We start from the raw sequence: 20,540 nt of genomic DNA on the forward strand, positions 1-20,540 counted from the left end.
CTCAGGGGTGCTAGACCACTGAGCCACATCCCAAGCCCTATTTTTTTGTATTTTATTTAGAAGCATGGTCTCACCGAGTTGCTTAGCACCTCATTTTGCTGAGGTTTTGATCCTCCTGCCTCAGCCTACTGAGCAGGCAATTCTAAAGGTAGTGTTATAGAAAGGCTGTGATGGATCTAAATAGGCCAATCTTTGCAGCTGGCTCCTCAGATCCATCCAGAGTCTCTGCTGTGAGTTTGTACTGACTGACGGAATGCAGCTCCCCATCTCCTGGAACCCACACACTATGGGTGAAGGTCTGAACCTTTAAGCAGGCCAGGCAGAGGCTGAAGCACCCTAGCTAAAAGCCCATCTGGGGGACACCACCTGGTGGCTGGCTGCAAACCCACAAGTGACAATCCAGCGTTTTGGGGTAGTCTGATATGCAGCAATAGATCACTGATAAAATGGCATGGTGACTTGGTTTTTTAAATTGCAGGACACATTTCTCAACTTTGGCATTGCTAAAATAAAACCTTAGGCCAGATGATCCTTTTTTGTTGAGATGCATCCCTGTAGCATACTCCAAGCTAGGACAATCAAAAGTGTCTTCAGAGAAGGGCAGAGACAAAAAACATGAGAACAGAATACATACCCACCCTAAGGGAAGAATTCATGGCTCTGGGGCATTCTTTGTGTCACCTTCTTAGAGACTTCTGATTTAGACTACTGGTCCCCAAAAGACAGTGATGAACACTGGCAGCAGCCTCTACCTATTCCTGTGAAAATCACCAACAAGCTCTTTTGCTCCCACAAAAGAGACAAGACAGAACACAGAAGGGACATAAAGTGTCTCAGCAGCTGGCCCCTAGCAAATACCCAAACCCCAGATACTGAGAGAAGCTGAGGACCACAGGAGATAGGGTCTGCTAAAATTAGCCAAAGCTAAAATTCTTTAAGTGCAGCTAGTTTAGGAACTATGTGTTTTTAAGTTAAAATATTTAAAAGTAAATTTGACTAGAAAAATTCTAATTTTGCATACAAACTATCTTTTAAAATTTAAAATATATTTGTCATTAAGTTTTTTAAACTTAATTTTATTGGGCTGGGGATGTGGCTTAAGCGGTAGTGAGCTCGCCTGGCGTGCATGCGGCCCAGGTTCGATCCTCAGCACCACATACAAAGATGTTGTGTCTGCCGAGAACTAAAAAATAAATATTGAAATTCTCTCTCTCTTTAAAAAAAATAATAAATAAAATAAACTTAATTTTATTAAAGTTAAGTAAGGCACAATGGGGCATGCCTGTCATCCCAGTTACCCGGGAGGCTGAGGCAGCAGGATTCCAAGTTCCAAGTCAGCCTGAGCAACTTAGGGTGAACCTGTCACAAAATAAAAATGCTTTGGCTGGCCTCCTATCTGTCCTGGAAAACTGCCTAAGATCTGGGTCCTCACTGTGCATCCCAAGCCTGACGGCAGACTGGCGTGGTACACTCCCTAAAGTCCCAGGCTCTGGTGGCCTGATGGATCACACTACATCCACAGCTCCAAATCTGCCCTGTGAGGGAGACGAAGATGCAGGGACCTGCCACTTACACCAAGTGCCACAAGGGCAATAACTGGTCAGCTGGTGGGGCCAAATCACAGGGATGACCAGAGAACCTTCTCTGAGGAGATGACATTCAAGCTGAGGCCAAAAGGATGAAAAAACCCAGCAGTGAAAATAAGCACAAGACTGGGCTCCTAGATGGGCAAGTAGACGGGTGAGTCCCACAATCAGGGGTCAGGTAGGTCAAAGCAGTGCTCAGGTGGGACAGATGTGATTCCCTCTGGAGAGGCCAGGGAAAGAGGGATTCTACACCGGCAGGAAACTAAGAACAAACGAAAAGGCAGAAGAACCAGGTGCCTGTGAGGTGGCACAGGCTAAGAGGAATGTGCTTCAAGGTGGCCATGGTCTGCAGGCTTCAAAGCTCTGCCGGAGTATGCTAATATCAGAAAAAGCAGCCCTTTCAGAGAGCTCTTTCTTTGCACACAGCCACTCTCAAAGATAAGAGGAAAAATGTGATTCGCAAGAGCCCAAGTGCTTTCCCTCTCCTGACTTCACACTCACCTGAAAAACCCAATTTTATCCCAGAACTTAGGAAAAAAGAGTGGTAGCTAGGTTCTGTGAAACACAGAATACTGATAAGACATTTACCTTTCCTATTAAATTTTCTCTTGCTAGTTTCTTCAACCTGCAGCTCAGACTTCTCTTGGCCTTGAAGAGAAGGTGAAGACATGTGAGACAAGAAATTAGGAAAATGAGAGTGAGGTCAAGGACAAAGACCTGGGTAACTGTAGAGTTTGAACAGTTTGAACCAAAACTCAGTCCACATCTTATTTGGAAAGAGATTTTTGCAGGTCACACTGAATTAGTGTATGCCCTAACCCAATGACTAGTGTCCTAAGGACAACAGAGATTGTCAGAGAGAAGGCTGTGTACAAAGCGGCACAAAACTAGAGTGATGCATCTAGGAGCCATTCAACAAAGATTGCTACCAATAAAGAGGGTAAGAGAAGGCTAGGGGGCTGGCTCAATGACAACACATGCTTGCATGCATGAGGCTCTAGATTCAGGGTGCAGGGTGTCTTCCCTGAAAACTTCCGAGTATGCCTTGTCCACACCTTGATTTCTGATTTATATCCTCTAGAACTGTGAGACAGTAAATTTGTTCATTTAAGCCACCCAGTGTGTGATGATTAGTTACAGAAGCTGTAGGAAGCAAATACTGTACCAACCTAAAGCCCAGCAGAACCCCTGGAGACCTCAACTAAGTAACAGCTACACCCAGTACAGGAACCAAAGGCCAGGAAGGAGTGGGGAAGCATATCAAGAAAGGAGGACGTGTCAAAGGAATCAGAAGCCATCAGCAGTAGCTGTGGAAGCCAACATTGTCAGACCTACTAAGCATGAGGCTCCATGTTTTATTTGCACCATCTCATTTAATCCTCAAAATGCCTGAGACATGAGAAAACTGAGGTAGAAGTAGCAGAACTGGCGTGTTCAACAGATGGACATGGCCCATCCAAATAAAAAGGGTTGAGGTGTAGCTCAGTGACACAGGACCGCCGGGTTCATCCCCCTAGTATTGCAATATAAATATAGAAAGACACGGTATGTAACAAAGAAAATCAAAATCTAAAAATCTACATATACAATATGATCCAAACTCTGTAAACATGCATGATCAAACAAAAAAACTAAAAATAAATAAATAAAAACAATCTTATAAAGTTATTTTCTTACAAGATACATAGGTTTTCCCTTTGAGTTCTCCAATAAACACAGTAAACACTTTTATTTTATTCTTTCTAAGATAGGGTCTCAAGCTTATAAGCTCAACTGACCCTTCTGCCTCAGTCTCTCAAATAAGTGGGACTTCAGGTGTGCACCACCATATCCAGCCAAATGTTTGCATTATTAAAATGCAAAGATCAAAGACAAAAATGAAGACAACAGGAACAAGATCCCCAAAGAATGAGTACAGTATAGATGGTAGAGGAAATATATAGGTGGTGGAAACAGAATGCCTAACTTTAAAAGAGAAAAGAGTAGTAGCTAGAAAAGATATCAAGACTGTCAAGTTGCACAATACCTGTCATCTCTGAGGTAGAACGAAGTCACTGAAGGAAACACTTCAGATAAAATTGTTAATAAATAAACTTCCAAGCGGACTGCACCCCACTTTATAATACAAGAAGGCAAACAGACCACTTCTGAAATAAAGAGCAGAGACAAGTTCCTGCCAGGAGGTCCACAGTGTCATACTCAGAGCAGACTCCAGAGGCAGGCAGCCCACAGCCCAGGTTCAGACACAGGTTCCGCTTACACCTGGCCAATGACCCTATTGCCCTGCACATCTGCGAAATGAGGTTACTGACAGAGTGTGACTCGGTGAGGCAAGGACCTTACCATTATCAGCACCCAACAACTGCATACTGAGAGCAATAGCAAAACCAAACTCATCAACATGTGGCAGGACTCAACAAAAACATGCCACAGCACTGGCACCACCACCAGGCAAAACCCAGTTCAGGGTGTTGGGTAGAGGGATTAGAAGCCAGGCTCAGAGGAATTTATTTCAACAAAAAATTAAAGTACCTCTCCCAACATAATTTCATCCGAATCTATGCCACACCGGAATGTATATCAATTTTGCAGGACTCACTTCAATTGCCAGAACAGCTGATTTGAGCCTCCATGTGCCTGGACCTCTTTCCCCAGGTTCCTGATCTGTTCTCCCACCTGCTGCACTTCATGCTCCAAGGTCTCAATCACCCTTTTTAATGTGAGGATGCCAGCAGCCCCAGTGGCTGCTTACAGTCTTGTCCCCCAACAGGGTAGGGCGACTGCTGTTACTGCCCCTCAGCAGCCCCTCACTGGCCCAGCTCAGCCCTGAACCCACATCTTACTGAAGACCTTCATCTCTTCCCCTTCGCAGCTACCTTCCTCTAAGCATTCCCATCTAAAACCAGTGTAGACCACAGCTTTCCTCACCTGCCCCCTAACCCCTCTGCTTCAAACTCTCCTCAGCCCACGCCATTCATTTGCTCTCAGGAGCCCCTCAACTGCCAAGGGCTCTAACTATTCCCAATGTGCCCCTTCTGACCATGCCCTGGGCTCTGAGAAGGCTGCCATGGGCTGTGTACATGCTGGTGCTCTCCCAACTTTTCTGGTCACTGCTTTGCGAGCTCCATAACCTCTACACATCACTCAGTGCTGTCTCTGGGTTGTTCTCCTTCTCCCCAGGAAAAGGCACAATCCTAGTATTGTCCATGGGTGCCTGTCCCCTGGGAAGGGCCTCCAGCCCCTACAGGAAACCTGGGTCAGGCCTCTGATGTGCTCTGGGTTCAACCTCAGATGAGCACTGCTCAGACGCCTTGGTCTCAGGCCCCTACAATCCCAATTGCTGAGAATCCCAAGGGCTTTGTTAGATCTACCAGGACTTATTAAGTAAGAAATCAAGACTGAGAAGTTTTTAAATGTTTATTAAGTCACTTGGAAGTTAGAAGCCTGTTACATGTTCCCAACAGTAACTTTTGTTTGTGTGTGGGGAGGTGCTGGGGATTGAACCCAGGGCCTTGTGCATGTAAGGCAAGCACTCTACCAACTAAGCTATATTCCCAGCCCCCAACGGGAACATTTTTATGGAGAAAAAAAAAAAAACTATTTTCGCTCCATGCAGCGGCACACCTGTAATTCCAGCTACCTGGGAGGTCGAGAGCAGGAGGATCACCAACTCAAGGTCAGCCTGGGCAACTTAACAAGACCTGTCTCAAATTTTTTAATTTTAAAAAAGGCTAGGCATGGGGCTGGGGTTGTGGCTCAGCGGTAGAGCGCTCGCCTAGCACATGTGAGGCCCTGGGTTCGATCCTCAGCACCACATAAAAATAAATAAAATAAAGGTATCGTGTCCAACTACAACTAAAAAAAAAAAAAAAACGATTTAAAAGAAGAAGAGGAGGAAGAGGAGAAGCAAGAAGAGACTGGAACTCTTTAAAAAAAAAAGGGGGGGGGCTAAGGATGCAGCTCAATGGTAGAGTGCTTATCCAGTACAGAATACAAAAGGGCCTGGGTTCAATAATCTCCAGTACTGTATGGAAAAAGTAACTATTTTCTAAGAAAAAGTATGTGGTAAGAACCTGTATTTTGGACTGGAGATGTAGCTCAGAGGTAGAGCACTTGTCTAGCATGTGTGAGGCCCAGGGTTGAATCTCCAATGTCACAAAAATAAAGAACAAAATTATATTAACCATATTTTACTCTTTAGCACATCTTTTACTGTCTCCCTCAACAGAGAAGAGACAGATGCCTCTACCTCTTGTATACAGTTACAATGCATCCTTTTGGCTGACATCTAGGAGAAAACTCAACCTCAGTTGAGTTGGAAGAGAGAAGTCTTTTCAAATAAATGCGATAATCTTCTTTGGTACTAGACTGAAACAACAAATGGTCAGGTTTTTTAGTTATGGTTTTTTGGGGTTTTTCAGTATTTGGAATTGAATTAGTGACCTCCCCACACTCTCTGCCACTGAGCATTTTTTTTTTTTTTTTTGAGATGGGGTCTAAGTTGCCCAGGCTGGACTTGCATTTTGACCCCCTACCTCAGCTTCCTTAGTAGATGGGACTACAGGTGTAGTTGCAGACAGTTTCTTAAAGGGTAGTTCTGATGTGGAACTCAATTAAATTTTCGAAGTTTTATCCAGCTTCATTGGTTTTACTCCATTCTTCTGTTCTGAATGGATCATTTACCCATCTGTGGTTTGTCACACCATGCAGAGACCATTTGGAAAATGTGAGCTGAGAACCATCGACACATTTCGTTACGTAATATTGAAAACACTACATCCACATCACCAGTGATCTCATAAGAAAAGTCTAAATACTGGAAAGCTGTCTGTCAAGCTCATGGTTTTCTGAAAATCTGATTTTTTGTACTGAAAGCTCCTATTTTTTTTTATTGCCAACATAATTTTAAGTATCTGGTTCACTTTGCTCTTTTTTTGGTACTGAGGATTTAACCCAGGGATGCTTTACCCCTGAGCTACATCCCTAGCCCTTTTTAAAACTTTTTATTTTGAGATAAGGTCTCACTAAGTCTCTGAGGCTGGCTTTGAACTCTCAATTCTCCTGCCTCAGCCTCCCAAGGTGCTGGGATTATAGACATGCACCACCAGCCCAAGCCATCACTTTGTTAGTTTTCAAGAAAATATTTGGGGGGGCTGGGGATGTGGCTCAAGCGGTAGCGCACTCGCCTGGCATGCGTGCGGCCCAGGTTCGATCCTCAGCACCACATACCAACAAAGATGTTGTGTCCGCCGAGAACTAAATAAAATAAATATTAAAAAAAATTCTCTCTCTCTCTCCTCTCTCACTCTCTCTTTAAAAAAAAAAAAAAAAAAAAAAAGAGTACATCTCTTTTAAAAAAAAAAAGAAAATATTTGGGGCTGGGGATATGGCTCAGCGGTAGCGCACTCACCTGGCATGCGCGGGGCACTGGGTTAGATCCTCAGCACCACAGAAAAATAAAGATGTTGTGTCCACTGAAAAAGAAATTAAATTATCTCTCTAAAAAAGAAGAAAAAGAAAATATCTGCCAGAACCCATATCTAAATAGCCACTCTTCTTTAACTCAACTCTAAAACCAAGCACAATCACCTCCTCTGCATCTTTATGCCTACTTCTCATTGGGATATAGAATAGCAATGATACAGGTACTCAAATCTTACGTTACCAAATCAATTTCTGCTTCTTTAGCAAGGACATTTGATTAATCGGGTTTTTTAAAAAACATTTTTTAGTTGCTAATGGATTTTTTACTTTATTTATTTATATGTGTTGCTGAGGATCGAACCCAGGGCCTCCCACATGCCAGGCAAGCGTTCTAACACTGAGTCACAACCCCAGTCCCTAACCGGATTTTTTAAACTGCAGGTCAAGAAGTGAAGAATATTTATTTGCGCACTGTGACAATGACTATGACCACTAGTGTAGTATCACAGCCTTGATTTGTATAAGGAGCTAGCAGTTCCACCCACCATTCGTGTAAATGCCAACAAAGCAAAAAGTCAAATGTCTTAATTGTTACAGATACAGTTTTGATCTAATAAAGCCCTGAAAAGGTTTCAGGCACAGACCGGACCGAGACCTGCTGCTCTGATTGCTGCTCCCAGGACTTAGAGCATGATCTAAATATTGATAACACCAAAAGGCCTCCTGCTTCCAGGCCTCTGAAGTCACTAATTCAAGAAATATTTGGGGTACATCTTGCTTTAGGGGCTGGCGATGCTGCAATTGAGCCCAACTGCCTACCTCCAAGGTGCTTACAACTAGTGAGGGGTCAACATTAGTCTACAAAAACAGTAAGATGTGGAAATTAGGAGGTCAGAGGATGCTGTGAGCATGAGCTACTCACAAAGCCTGATAGAAAGGAGGGAGTGAACTAGTGGTCCAGGCAGAGGACTCCTGCGCCCATGACACAGAACATGGGGACACACGTACCTCAAACCTAGCATGCACAAGCTAAACTCATTATGTGCCCCACAAAAGCACTGCCACCCAGGCATCCAGGACAGAAATCTGGACTAACACCTTATTTACCATCCCCCTCCCCCCTCCCATGCAACCACAAGGCCTCCTTTCCACACCAGCCAAAGTCCCTACCAGTCCTCCTACCTGCTCTGAGCACACTCAAGGCTTAAGTATAGGTAAAGATCCCCATCAAGGCAATCTCCTTAAAACCCTTCAAAGGCCTCCAGGAGCCACCAGATAATTTTTTTTTTTAAAATCAAGATTCTGATCCCTCTCTGTGGAATTGCCATTCCTGTGTAAGTTATGCTCTTATTCAATGAATAAATAATTAATGAGCACCTATTATATACTTGACACTGTTCTGGCAGCCTGGAGACACCACAGGTGAAGGAAACCAACTGGCAGCTGCATGAAAACCACTCACACCATCTACCTGCCTGCCAGACAAACCCCAATAATCAGGTCTTGACTTTTTGGGGGGCAGTACTGGAGTCAAAACCAGGGCATACTAGGCAAGCACTCTACCACCAAACTATGTATTATCACCAGTCCTTGATTTAAAACTTTTTTCAAAGAAATCTTCACCAAACTCTAGATCAGGTCAGGTGTCCCCAAGACCCATTACCCTTCCTTGTCCCTGCTGATCACACACCCAACTAAACTATAAACTCAAAAAGGTCCTGGACCTTGCCTGCTTTACAATTTCTATCCTCAGTAACCAACAGAGAAAGCGGTGAGTAAATATTTGAAAGCCAAGATTCATTCAGCATTTGGGGGGTAAGGTCCCCTAAAAATAAACTTTGCCAGTTTTCAAAATGAAGTATCAGTTCAACATTATCCTATCAAGGCAAAGAAAGTCTTTCAGAAGAGTAAATAATGTGAGTGAAGATTTGGGAGTAATGGTAAACAAGTGATAGCATTTGAAAAGTCAGCTGATGTGTGCTTGACACCCTAATATTCCTCTAGCCAGGCACGGTGGTGCACACCTGGATCCCAGCAACTCCAGGCTGACACAGGAAGATCACAAGTTCAAGGCCAATTTAGCAAGACCCCAAGCAGCAACTTATCGAGACCTTGTCTCAAAATAATTTTATATATATATAGAGAGAGGGGGGGGTGTGGATGTGGCTCAACTGTAAAGTACCCCAAATTCCATTCCCATGTGAAAACCATAAATTGTGTGTGTGTGGATGGGGGGTTATATTCCTCTAGAACCAAGAGGAAGAACAACCCAATCTCTCAATAAGTTGTCTTCTAACAATGTGACCTAACACTATCAGAGTTAAGTATTTTACAGTGAGCCCCTAACAATAGAATGACCAACTCTTGCAGACTGCACGGAGAGCTTTCCACACCAACCGCACGCAGAGCTGTTGTGTGTCCTTCCAGACAAGGAAACACCAGACGTACCAGCACCACTAGTGAAGTGACAGAGCTGGGTTCTAACTCAGTGCCAATTCTTTTGAGAAATGAGTGAATTCCTCTCCCTCCCTAGAATTTAGGAACTATTTCAAAATTCCTATGACAGATATTTTGAAACCTACTGCAGAGGCTTTGACACCCATCAATTTGAAAGTATCCAGTATTTTTAAAGCTGTATCAACTACAACAGTGGGACAAGTGGTTGAGAATCTGTAATCCTCACAAGGAATTTGGTTTTATTTTGTTCGCAGAATTAGGGATGGAACTTAGGACCTCAAATGTCCTGAGGAAATCCTCTCCCACTGAGCTACATCTCTAACCCAGGGGGAACACATGTTATAATCGCCTCAGGACTGAGTCAGAAGACAACCACAGACACAGACAGGAGGAACAGACAAGCATATGGTCCACCATACTTAGGGTCCCACTCTAACAGGCTAGAGAAGCCTGTTAATAAATGCATTAAGTTTAGACAACTAATTATTAATTTACAATAATCTATTATCAACAGCAAAATGAGTTCAATTGAATAACCCTAAGGATTACCTTAGATAATCTTTTCTTTTATATTAGTAAGCTTTTAGGAATGATTCTCTCAGAATTCTAATTTAGAAGATTTAATAAATCCTTTAAAAAAAAGGAAGCAACTGTGCTTTATAAAATGGAAACCTTCTCCATCACTGGAAGCCAGTAGTAGTTCTAGTTATGGTTAGTGTCCCCGATTACCCACCAACCAGCTCCAATGTCTGCAGATTTGACCTCTGAAACAAGAGATGTGCAACCAAACGCAAAGCTTTGAAAAGGTGTGGTCCTCCACACCTGGTGCAGAACAGGGAACGTGACACTGCATCTCCCCACATATACATCTACACACTCCTCACAGTCCACAGGAACTGCTCTTTGTTCACTATTGAATGTTTCAGATTTGTAAATTATTTCTCTGCTTTATTACAATTTAATTTGTTCTTGCCAGGGGTTGTGGCACTTGCCTATAATCCCAGCAACTCGGAAGGCAGGAGGATCACAAGTTCCAGGCCAGCTTGGGCAACTTAGCAAGACACGTCCCAATAAAAGGGCTGGAGATATAGCTCAGAGGCAGAGCACTTACCTAGCATAAACAATGCTCTGGGTTTGAAAAATAAGTAAAAAATAAATAATATATCTCCTTTTATCTTCATTCTATGTTCACTAGAACTGTACACGTCATAATTTCTCCAACCACTCTCATCAACAAATGCAAACCTCAGCAACATAGCAAGGCCCTGAGCAACTTAGCAAGATCCTGTCCCAAAGTTTTAAAAAGGGGTTGGAGAGGTAGCTCAGTGGTACAACACCCCTAGGTTAAATTCCCAGTACCAAAAAATAAAGATAAATGGAAACCTAAAGTTATACTTTTTTTTTAAAAGATGGACACAATATATTTATTTATTTACTTACTTACTTATTTATTTTATGTGGTACAAGGATGGATGGAACCCAGTGCCTCACATATGCAAAGGCAAGTGCTCCACCGCTGAGCTATAATCCCAGCTCCATGAAGTTAGACTTCTTTAAATATATTTTTCTTTTTAGTTGTAGATGGACACAATACCTTTACTTCATTATTTACTTTTATATGGTGGTGAGGATCAAATCCAATGCCTTACGCATGTGCTAGGCAAGTGCTCTACCACTAAGCTACAACCCCAGCCACCCTGAAGTTAGAATTTAAAACAGGGTTAAGATTCTAAAAATTTTTGTTCCATGTCTTATGAGACTTACACTAAACAGGAATTTCAAAAAAATATGGTATGCCATATGGTCAAGCCCAGATAATAAAATTGAGAATATCTATTACTAATCCACTAATGCTAAAGCCAAAGTCCACAGACAGTAAGAATTTAATCCAATTTTGAGACTGACATGAGCCAAATCTCGGGCAGAGAAAAACAATCCAATGAAGAAACTATAATAAATGCCAATACTGCACTGCTAAAACAAAATCAATATTATCCATCAAAGTAACTATTAGCAACAAAACCAAATGATGTTAGTAAGTCTAGAGATACCAGGAAGACCTTCTACATCCCTTTCTCAAAGCTATATATATACCTTTCCAAATAAAATGAATGGATAATAATTTTTTTTTAGTAAAGCAAAAGGTAACAAAGCTTTCATACCTGAGAGCATACCACCTTTTTCAAGAAATTAACTATACCCTCATAAAATCAATTTTGCAAGTGTTCAATAATTCTACCTGGATGACCCAAGCTTGGAAACTACTCTTCTAGGCATAAAAAAAGACTTAAAAGACATTTACTCTTTAAAAACAAAAAAGGCGGGGGCTGGGGATGTGGCTCAAGTGGTTTGCCTGGCATGCGCGCAGCCCGGGTTCGATCCTCAGCACCACATACAAAGATGTTGTGTCCGCCAAATACTAAAAAATAAATATTAAAATTCTCTTTCTTTAAAAAAATAAAAATTAAAAAGGCGGGCTGGGGGTGTAGCCCAGTGGTAGAGCGCTTGCCTAGCATGTGTGAAGCCCTGGGTTCGATTCTCAGCACCACATATAACTAAGTAAAATAAAGGTCCATTGATAAGTAAAAAAAATAAAAATAAAAAAGGCAACACACTTTTCTGTAGCTTTTTAAATCTGAGGAAACTTATTTCAGCTCCCCTCCCCCCAAATCAGAAATAACTAAGGCTGTCAAATAGAGAAAACCTTTTTTTAAAGTGCAACTAACAGGCACTTGGCTTAAGACTGGTCTGAAGAGATAAAGATAGCTTTCTGTAAACTCAGGTATTACACAAAAGGAGCTGTTTTTGTCCAGTAGATGTTCATGTAAGACATCGTCAATTCTGAGTCAAAGCTGCAAGTTCAAAGAATCTTCTGTATAAGGACACCCTTGAAACGGCCTCATAGAAGATGAAAGGCGGTCCTGACACAGCCTGAGGCCAGGCAGCCCAGCATGGGCAGGACCAAGCAAGCTAACAGGGGCCCAGTAGTGGAGGACAGTGCAGGCTAACTGGGAGAGGTCCAGGCTTAACCAGAGAACTTGACTTTGACTTTCCAGATTCTTGCCTTCTGAGAAAGACTTGTAGCACTTGCAGCACCTGTGAACACACAAGGCAGGACAGCCTCTCCCTCACAGAACCCTGAACCTCCCAGATGCATTCCATTTCTGGACAGCACCAATTGTCAGAAAGGCCAGTCTTGTGTTAAATCAAGCCAGAAGCTGCCACTCAGTTCTGCTCTCTGGAGGCTCACAGACCTGTCTGACCATCCAGGGCACAGTTCCATTCCTGGTCACACACCCAATGTCAGTAAGGAAGCAAAAAGGGAACTGCTTATTCACTTTCTTTTTGCAATATGTACCTTCCGGAAGAATTCAGAAAAGGCTATCTTAGCATGAAAACTAAAAATCTAGTTCCAATCTAAAAGCCCCTCCCCCCAAAATATAGTGTCAAATCAGAAAATAACTTGTGGTACTGATAAGAAACCTCATCAAAAACAATGCTTGCTCAAGAGACTTTACAGTCTCTAAAGTGGATCTGAATTTTTCACAAAACTTCTTTCACAAATACTTCCATTTATTTGCTAGTCATGAAAGATAATCTACATATTTTCTTAATCTCCCATGTGGTCCTGCAGGCCTGTAATGGGAGGCTGAGGCAGGAGAATCCCAAATTCCAGGGCAGATGGGGCAACTTAGTCCCTATCTCAGAGTAAAACGGCTGGGGAGGTAGCTCAGTGGTGGAGCGCTGGCCTAGCAAGGACCTGGGTCCAATTCCCTAAAAGTGGGGGTGGGGAGCCAATCTCATAAGCAATTGTTGACCATCTAGTATTAAATCTGAGATTCCTGCTGTCAGACAGCAACGTAAAACGCAGAGAATCCCCACGTCCCCCAAACTGACACTACACTACCTGCCCCCGAGACCAGTACCAAACTCTTGGGCTTCTAAATGCCCGACTCCCCTTCCCAAAATAAAAATCCTCCATCGCTGCTTTTCTGCGGGGAGGGAATGTCAAAGCCATAACTGGAGAGCGTCCCCGCAGATGAAGAAGCGCGTTAGGCTGATGCCACTTCTGAACCTTAACCTGCCGTTCAAAGGACCCGAAAAATGCCTGAAAGCCTCGACGGGTCCAGCCCCGGTGTCAGTTCACGGCGGAAGCCAGGAGGCCGCGGGGAGCGAAGCGGGTCCGCCGGGCGGCTCGGCCACGCCGGGGGCCGGCCGACCCGCCGCCGTCCCCGCGGGTCCTCCGCGCCGCGGGCCGGGCCTTTGTCTTCCGGCGGCCCGCGGGCGGCGCGCATCGCCATCTTGTCTCGGGGCCGCTCTCGGCGCCCATTCATTCGCGGGCGCCGGGGCCCGGGCAGCGGATGGGACCCGGGCCCCGCGGCGGGCAGGGCCGGAGCCGGCGGGGAGGGCGCGGCCGGGGTCCCGCCGCCGCGCCCGCCCCGCGGGGCTCCGCAGCCGCCGTCCGCCCCGCAGGAAGGCGCGTCCCGGCGGCCTTTGTTCCGCCGCGCGCCCAGCGCCCCGCGCAGGCCCGCCCGCCGCCCCGGCCTCCTCGCGGGGACGCCGGCCGCCCGCCGCGCAGGATGCGCCCGTCCGCCGGGGGTCGCCGGCCGCGCCAGCCCGACCCGGACCGGCCAGGGAGCCGTGGCGGCGGGCGAGCCCGGCGGGCGGGCACCGCGGGCGGGTCCGGAGCTGCGGGCAGGGCAGGGCCGGGCCCCGCGGCCGCGCTCACCTCGCCCTCGCCCGGCCTGACGCGCCCACGCCGCCGCCTGGTCGTCGCGCTCGCGGCCCGCGGGCAGAGCCGGCGAGGCTGGTCGGGTCCGCCGCGGTGCTCCCGTCCCGGCCCGCTGCCCTCGCCGCCCGCGCCCGCCGCCGCCGCCGTCCGCCCCTCAGACGCCTCCAGCCATCGGGATGGGCGCGGCGGCCCCTGCCCGCATCCTCGGGAAACCCCACGCCGCGTCACCGCGCACGGCGGGCATGCGCACGCCCGCGCTTCCTCCCGCCCGCACGTGCACGAGCGGCTTAAAGGGGCAGCGTCCTGCCCGCGACGGCCGTAGGCCCCGAACGGGAACCCCCCGGGAAAACCACTCCCGCGACGCCGGCAGCCGCGGGCCCTAGGCCTGCTGGACCCTGGGAGGTAGCTCGGTTCCTGTGCGGAGCCGCCTGGGCCGGCGGACAGTGATCCTGTGGGGAGGCCAGCGAATGGGCACCAGGTCCCACCTCGGAGGCTGGGCGCGGGGACGCGGCCAGGAGGGTCGGCAGGCGCCTGGAGCCCAGGCCAAGGAAGGGGTGGACGGTGCGCGGGGGAGCTGGGAACGCGAAACCCAGGGGCGCAGGAAGGCGGTCAGGAAGGGCTGGTGTCCTCTGAAACCTCGGGGACCACGGGTTACCCTCGGGCCCATCCGCCTTTCCTGCCGCCTTCCGACCCCCCTTCCCAACCCCTCACCTCCTCCACCTCACCTGATTCTTCACTCCCACCTTACCGCCCCCCTCAGCCCGGGTGCTGTCCTTTCCAAACAAAGCCCAGTGCCCTTTTTCCTCTAGGCCCTATCCACTGGCCTTCCAGAATCCAGCGCCATAGCCCCCAGGTGGCCCATCACCCTGCAGTCTGCTTCCCACCATCCTCCCTGCACCCTTAGGCACCTTTCTTTGCCTCCCCGCAGTTGGGCTGCCCTTCTTGTTTTGTCTAACTGGAAGAAATAAATGCAGCTTCCAGAGCGTCCACAACCTTCTCTCCATCCTACTCCCTGCTCCTCCTACAGAGGAGGCCTTCTCTTCCCCTCTCCTCTGGGTGCTTCCTGTCAATACCCAGACACCCAGGAGTCCCTCCTTGCTTTTGACACAAGACACTCGCGGTTCCTTTTGTACTTTCCCTGCCCCAACCCTGAACTAGGTCAGTTCCCCAGCAGCCCTGGTTGAGCTAGTGGCAGGAGTCATGAGCAGCCAGATCCAGGTGCTGCCTGAGTGCTCACTGCCACTGGGGTATCCCTGATTCTAGTGCCCACCAGGAGTCAGCTGGTGGGAGCAGATGTGTCCACGTGCACACACCTATATGTGCACACAGCCACATGGATATCCTCAGGTGTCTTCCTAAGAGTGATGGAGCATGGAGCACATTCAGTGCCAGGGGACAATGGAAAGGCAGAGGGGCAGGGGTTTGGGGCATTGGCAGGTGGGTCCCAGACTCTGAGGGTCAGAGACTGTCCTCAGATCCCACAGGGCTGGTGCCACCCATTAATTCCCGCCTCAGTCAAGGATTTAAAGTAGAAATGAGAAGAGCGAGTGAGTTAGAGGGGACACAGAGGCAGCAGCAAGGCTTCTCTGCTGCTGTGGGACCTTCAGGCCCAGACCCTGCCCTCCTGGGTCTTTGCATGCCTGGCTCAGGGCCTTGGTCGGGGAGGTCAGACTGGGCAGCACAGGCACTGTTGAGGCTGGGCCCTGAGGCCATCCATGCAGTTGGGCCCAGAACCATGGAGAAAAGCCACACGTGAAGTCACCAGCCCAGTGCTTGCCCCAGCCTTCCCCCTTGGAGGTGCAGCCCCAGGGATTGCATGTCATCTGTAGGCATTTGGGGTGATGTGGTACCTTCCCTGAGACTTACCCTACAACCCTGACAGAAATCCTCATTTATGTGTTTATGGAGGGGGTGTGAGGGGCAAAGTTGAGCCAGGGAGGAGGCTGCCACCTGATTCTGTCGCCTTCGGATATGCACAGTCAGGCCTCTGGCCCTGGGGACAGGTGCCTTAGACCTTGGCCAAACCCACCGGGAACCCTCAGGAGCTTCCAGACTCCAGCCAGGGCCCCTCCCTGCAGATGATAAGGAGCCAGCCTTCCCCTTTGTACCTTAGAAGGTCCAAAGGGCCCAGCTTCTGTCCTCCCTGACCTACCCTCCACTTCTTTCAGCCCAGGCCTTTGTATTTTTTGGTTCATATCTGCCACCCAGCCCCCTCCACAGTGGGGCAAAAATCCTTCAGCCAGGAGCCCAAGGCTTCTCCTGATCCCTTCCCGCGACACCACCTTCTCCACAAGGATCATAGACATCGGCCTGCCGAGGGCCAGGCCAGCGGTCAGCTGCAGAGCTGAGCAGGGCCCCAGGGTGGAGGCACTGCCCAGGATCTGGCTTGGCGCCCAGCCTTCTCTCAAAACCCAGGGAGCTTGGATGTATAACTCGGATGCCCCTCCCCCATCTGCTCTTCAGCAGGAAATGGTCTAACGGGAAAGTAGGTCTTTTTAAATCTGAATTATTCAAACAATCTGTGCACGTGACTGGGACCCAAAGCAAGGCCTGGACGCACCCAGGTGCCTCTCTCCAGCCAGGCTTTGAAGGCTCTCTCTCACAGCTGCAGAGTGACTCTCCATATCCGGATACAGTAAGAGGGCAGGAGTGGAGAGGCCACTGCCCCTTTGTCCTGCTGGGTATCTGTCCCTGTCTTGCTCAACACTGGTCCACCATGCGGACCTCCACATTGCCTCCAGGAGGTGAGATGGAGCCTGGCCCTGCCTCCACACTGCAAGGACAGGGAAGAGCACGTGGTGCCCAGGGGATGCAGAATGTAGGTGACCAAGAGGAAAGCTTTAATTAGTTTCTGCAGGCTACCTAAGGCAGGGTCTGGTGAAGGAACAGGGCCACACTCCGGGGGAGACCACACTCCTCCCTAACCCTTGGCACTCTGCCCAAGTGCACTGGGAATGGGCAGGACCAAGGCCCTTACCTCAAGAGTCCTGTCCAGCCGCACAGCTGTCAGCTTGCTGGAAGGGATGAGGAGGAACATAGGGAGAGCTGGGTGGGCAGCTCTATGTGGACTGGTTAGTGAGACAGTAAGGGTGTAGACTGGAGAGACCTGGTGGTGAGTGGCCTGCAGACCAGGGGAAGATGGTGACCAGATAGGAGTGCCTGGCGAGGTCACAGGTATGCCTTCAGGAGGATGCTATGCAGCAGAGCTAGGGCGGGGCCTCAGGGAGGAGGCCAGTGCTGCCTGTGGGCCCCAGCAGACCTTGAAGGATCCCTGAAGTCCTTCCCACAAGTACAGGGAGCCAGCGTCTGTCCCCAGCCTCCCATCCCACTGGCTCCTGACCCTCCTGGTCTCCCACCTCAGCCATAGACCAGACATCCCTGTGCAAGGGCACCAAAACATGGAAGACAGCAGGAAATCGTGCAGTGCCAGGTGGGGCAGAGGGCATGTTTCTCCCTCCGCAGAGTCGGACCAGAAGCCTAGGGAAAGTTCAGGCAGCTCCTGGAGGCTGACGGTGTTGCCCAGCCGAGCCGAGACAAGGACTCAGGTGTGCAGCTCAGACCTGGCCAGAGGGGGCTGCCTCTAGGAGCCAGGTGAGAGGATCTGCTCTCCTCTCTGGGCTTCCTGTAGTGGGCATGCCCCCTGGAACTGCATGTGGGGAGATACCCAAGTCCTGACTCCACCCAGTGTCACCCTCATTCCTGGTGTAAAACACAAAACTTTCTAATGGAGAAAGAGGTATCCATGAACAGGCAAAGCAGAATCCCTGCATGAAACACAGGAGTCAGGTAGCAAGTGGTAGAAGCTTAAACCAGCTTGTGTGGAAATGGGAAATTGAGTGGCAGATATCTGGGCATCCGGTATAGTCGGATCCAGGCCCTTAGTGAGGAGTTAGGGCTCTGTGGCCCACCCTGTTTTTGCTTTCCTAGGTGGTAGCTCCTTCTCTGCTTGGCAAGGAAATGGCTGCCAGCCTCAGGTACCCTCACCCCTGGAAGAGCACCACAGAAGACTCCGATGTCTGTAGGCTAACCCCATAAGGACCCCAGACAGCCTCCCTCAGGTTCCTGGGGCCCTGGTGGCAGGGAAGGGAGGGGCCGTAACTAAGGGCTCTGTTGGGTCAATGTGCAACACCCAGCACAAAGGCAGGAGGTGGGAGATTGCTGGGTGGCAGAAGCAGCAGCCCAGGTGGTCCCCGCCAGCTTGGTGGCTAAAACCTGGGCTTGGCTCCAGCTGAAGTGCTTCACTGGTGGTTGGCTTTATAGCTGAGGTTAGTTTGACTAACACCTGCAGCTCTGACTGCCCCCTCTTGGAGCCCTGGGCCTGACTGCAGGGGTGAGGCATGACCTTGACAAGGTCAGCCAAGGCATCTCCGAGACACTGGCTTCTCAAAGTGTCCACCTACCTGCAGAGACAAGGGACAGCTGGGAGAACACAGCCCAGGGCCTCTCCTCCTCACCGAGGTCAGGAACCCCCTGGCCTGAGGGGATACTGGGGTGAAGCCCTGGGGTGCAGCAGGCCCAAGTCTTCCCTCCCCAGGCATCCTCGGGGGCATCTTCTGGGGTAGGGGTACTATGGACCCAAACACAGATAAAAGGGCAGAGTGGCCACAAGTGGACAGGGATGCAGGGACATACACCTCTGCCCACAGGAGGAAGCCAGGTGGGTGGGCATCAGGGTGTGTAAAAGGGACGGCCCAGAGGTAGCCACCTAGCTAGGCCTTGGGGCTCTGAGCCCTTGGGACAATTTCTGGGCCCCCAACCTCCTCCCCTACCTCCTGTCACCCGCAGACGCTGGTGTGCTCAGAGGGGCCCCTGGGGCAGGTGAGCGGGGACGTACACACCCTGGGTGACCAGTGCAGGGGACCCGGGCTTCCTACCCACACCTCAGAGCCCTAAGCCTGGAGCAGGTCACACAGTGACTCCAGGAGCAGGGACAAAGGCAGGCATGGTCCCGAGGGTCAGAACACGGCGCCCAGGAGCCAGCGGGCCGCTCTCAGGGCTGCTGGACCGCTGCAGCCTGGGCTCTGTTGGCCTCCCCGGCCAGCGCCTTCTTCAGGAAGGGAGCTCCAGCTGGTATGGGGATTCGCCTCCTGGGATGGTGCCCTGGGATTTGGCTCCCCCGACGCCTGCCAGGTAAACAGCTTGTACTTGGGGCGCCAGCTGGGGAGCAGACAGATCAGCCCCCAGCTTCCATGAGGTCTAGTCCACGAGGGGCCTGGCTCAGGGCCCACAGGTGCCTCTGAGAGCAAAGCTTTCCCAAGCCCCTGCCCATGGCCCTGTTGGGCCCTGTCAGGTAACTGGGCCACCCGGAGGGGGTCCCAGGGCCTCAACCAGAGTGCTCTGGAGCTGCCCTTCACCCAGGATGTCCGGCAGAACCACCTCCAGTGTTCACCAGGGGTCTGGCCAAGCTCCACAGCCAGAGCACGCCTGCGGGTGTTGATGCTGCAGTGCACCCGGCCCCTGGACACCGAGCAGGCCTGCCCTTTCCCCTGGGCCTCCATCCTGGCCACTGTCCTCAGCGCTCTAGGGATTCCCGCTGGTCACTCCCAGGCCGCTCTGGCCGGCGCTGTACCCCTTTGGCCAGCGCCGACATCGCAGTGCCCGCCTTTTACTGCTGTGAATCGAGCTGCGGAGGACACCTGGCCGAGTTCCTGTCTGAACATTTGCCTCGTCATGAGGTGGCTCCACGTTGAACGAGGGTCCCACAGCGGCTGCACCGCTTTCCTTCCCAGCAGCGCGAGGGGGCCCAATGTCTACACAAATGACCAAATTGTCTCCTTTTAAAAAAGACAATAGCCATTCCTGGTGGGCTTGAAGTGGTATCTCTCCGCGACCAGTAGTGACCTGCAGTATTTTCCCTGTCTTATTGGCCATCCCTGGGTCTTCTTTGGAGCAATGTCTACTCAAGTCTATGTTACTCATCTTTATGTCTCTGTGACAAAACACCTGGGAAAATAAACTTAGAGGAGGAAAGATTTATTTTGTCTTGCAGTTTCAGAGGTTTCAGTCCATGGTCGCTGGCCCCATCCCTGCGGGCCTGTGGTGAGGCAGAACACCATAGCAAGCAGGTGCTCACCTCAGGGCACTCAGGAAGCAGAGAGAGGAGAGGGGAAGGGGCTGGCGACAAGCTGTGCCCCTCCAGGGCACACCCGCGGTGCCCTTCTTCCTCCAACTGGGCCCTACGTCCTACGGTCCACCACCTCCCGGCGGTCCCTTCAGCTCTGAATCTACCAAGGGATTCATCCACTGATGAGGTCACAGTCCTCACGATCTGATCACTTCCCAGAGTCTCGCCTCTGGACACTGCTGCATTGGAACCAAGCCTTCCACACACAAGCCTAGAG

At 49.7% G+C, this 20,540-nt stretch overlaps 1 protein-coding gene and 1 long non-coding RNA gene across 6 annotated transcripts in view; one reads left to right on the plus strand and one right to left on the minus strand.

Moving 5' to 3' along the window:
- The window catches only part of Gnb1 (G protein subunit beta 1), a 70,629-nt gene extending 55,498 nt beyond the window's left edge, over positions 1-15,131 (minus strand). For 3 of the 5 annotated variants that reach the window (XM_078025022.1, XM_078025021.1, XM_078025023.1), the window contains exon 1: positions 14,197-14,392. The gene's annotated coding sequence lies outside the window, so the exon portion shown is untranslated. Of the gene's footprint in view, positions 1-14,196; positions 14,394-15,107 lie in introns of those variants that run through there. The other 2 variants (XM_040287769.2, XM_078025024.1) reach the window with 2 other exon arrangements.
- Positions 14,420-20,169, plus strand: LOC120890587 (uncharacterized). The gene is made up of 2 exons (XR_005734881.2): positions 14,420-17,790; positions 18,127-20,169. It is a non-coding gene; the product is annotated as an uncharacterized LOC120890587 (long non-coding RNA).
- Positions 20,170-20,540: the final 371 nt, after the last annotated feature.

The sequence above is a fragment of the Ictidomys tridecemlineatus genome, chromosome 11 (genome assembly GCF_052094955.1).
Source record: "Ictidomys tridecemlineatus isolate mIctTri1 chromosome 11, mIctTri1.hap1, whole genome shotgun sequence".
Taxonomy (NCBI): domain Eukaryota; kingdom Metazoa; phylum Chordata; class Mammalia; order Rodentia; family Sciuridae; genus Ictidomys; species Ictidomys tridecemlineatus.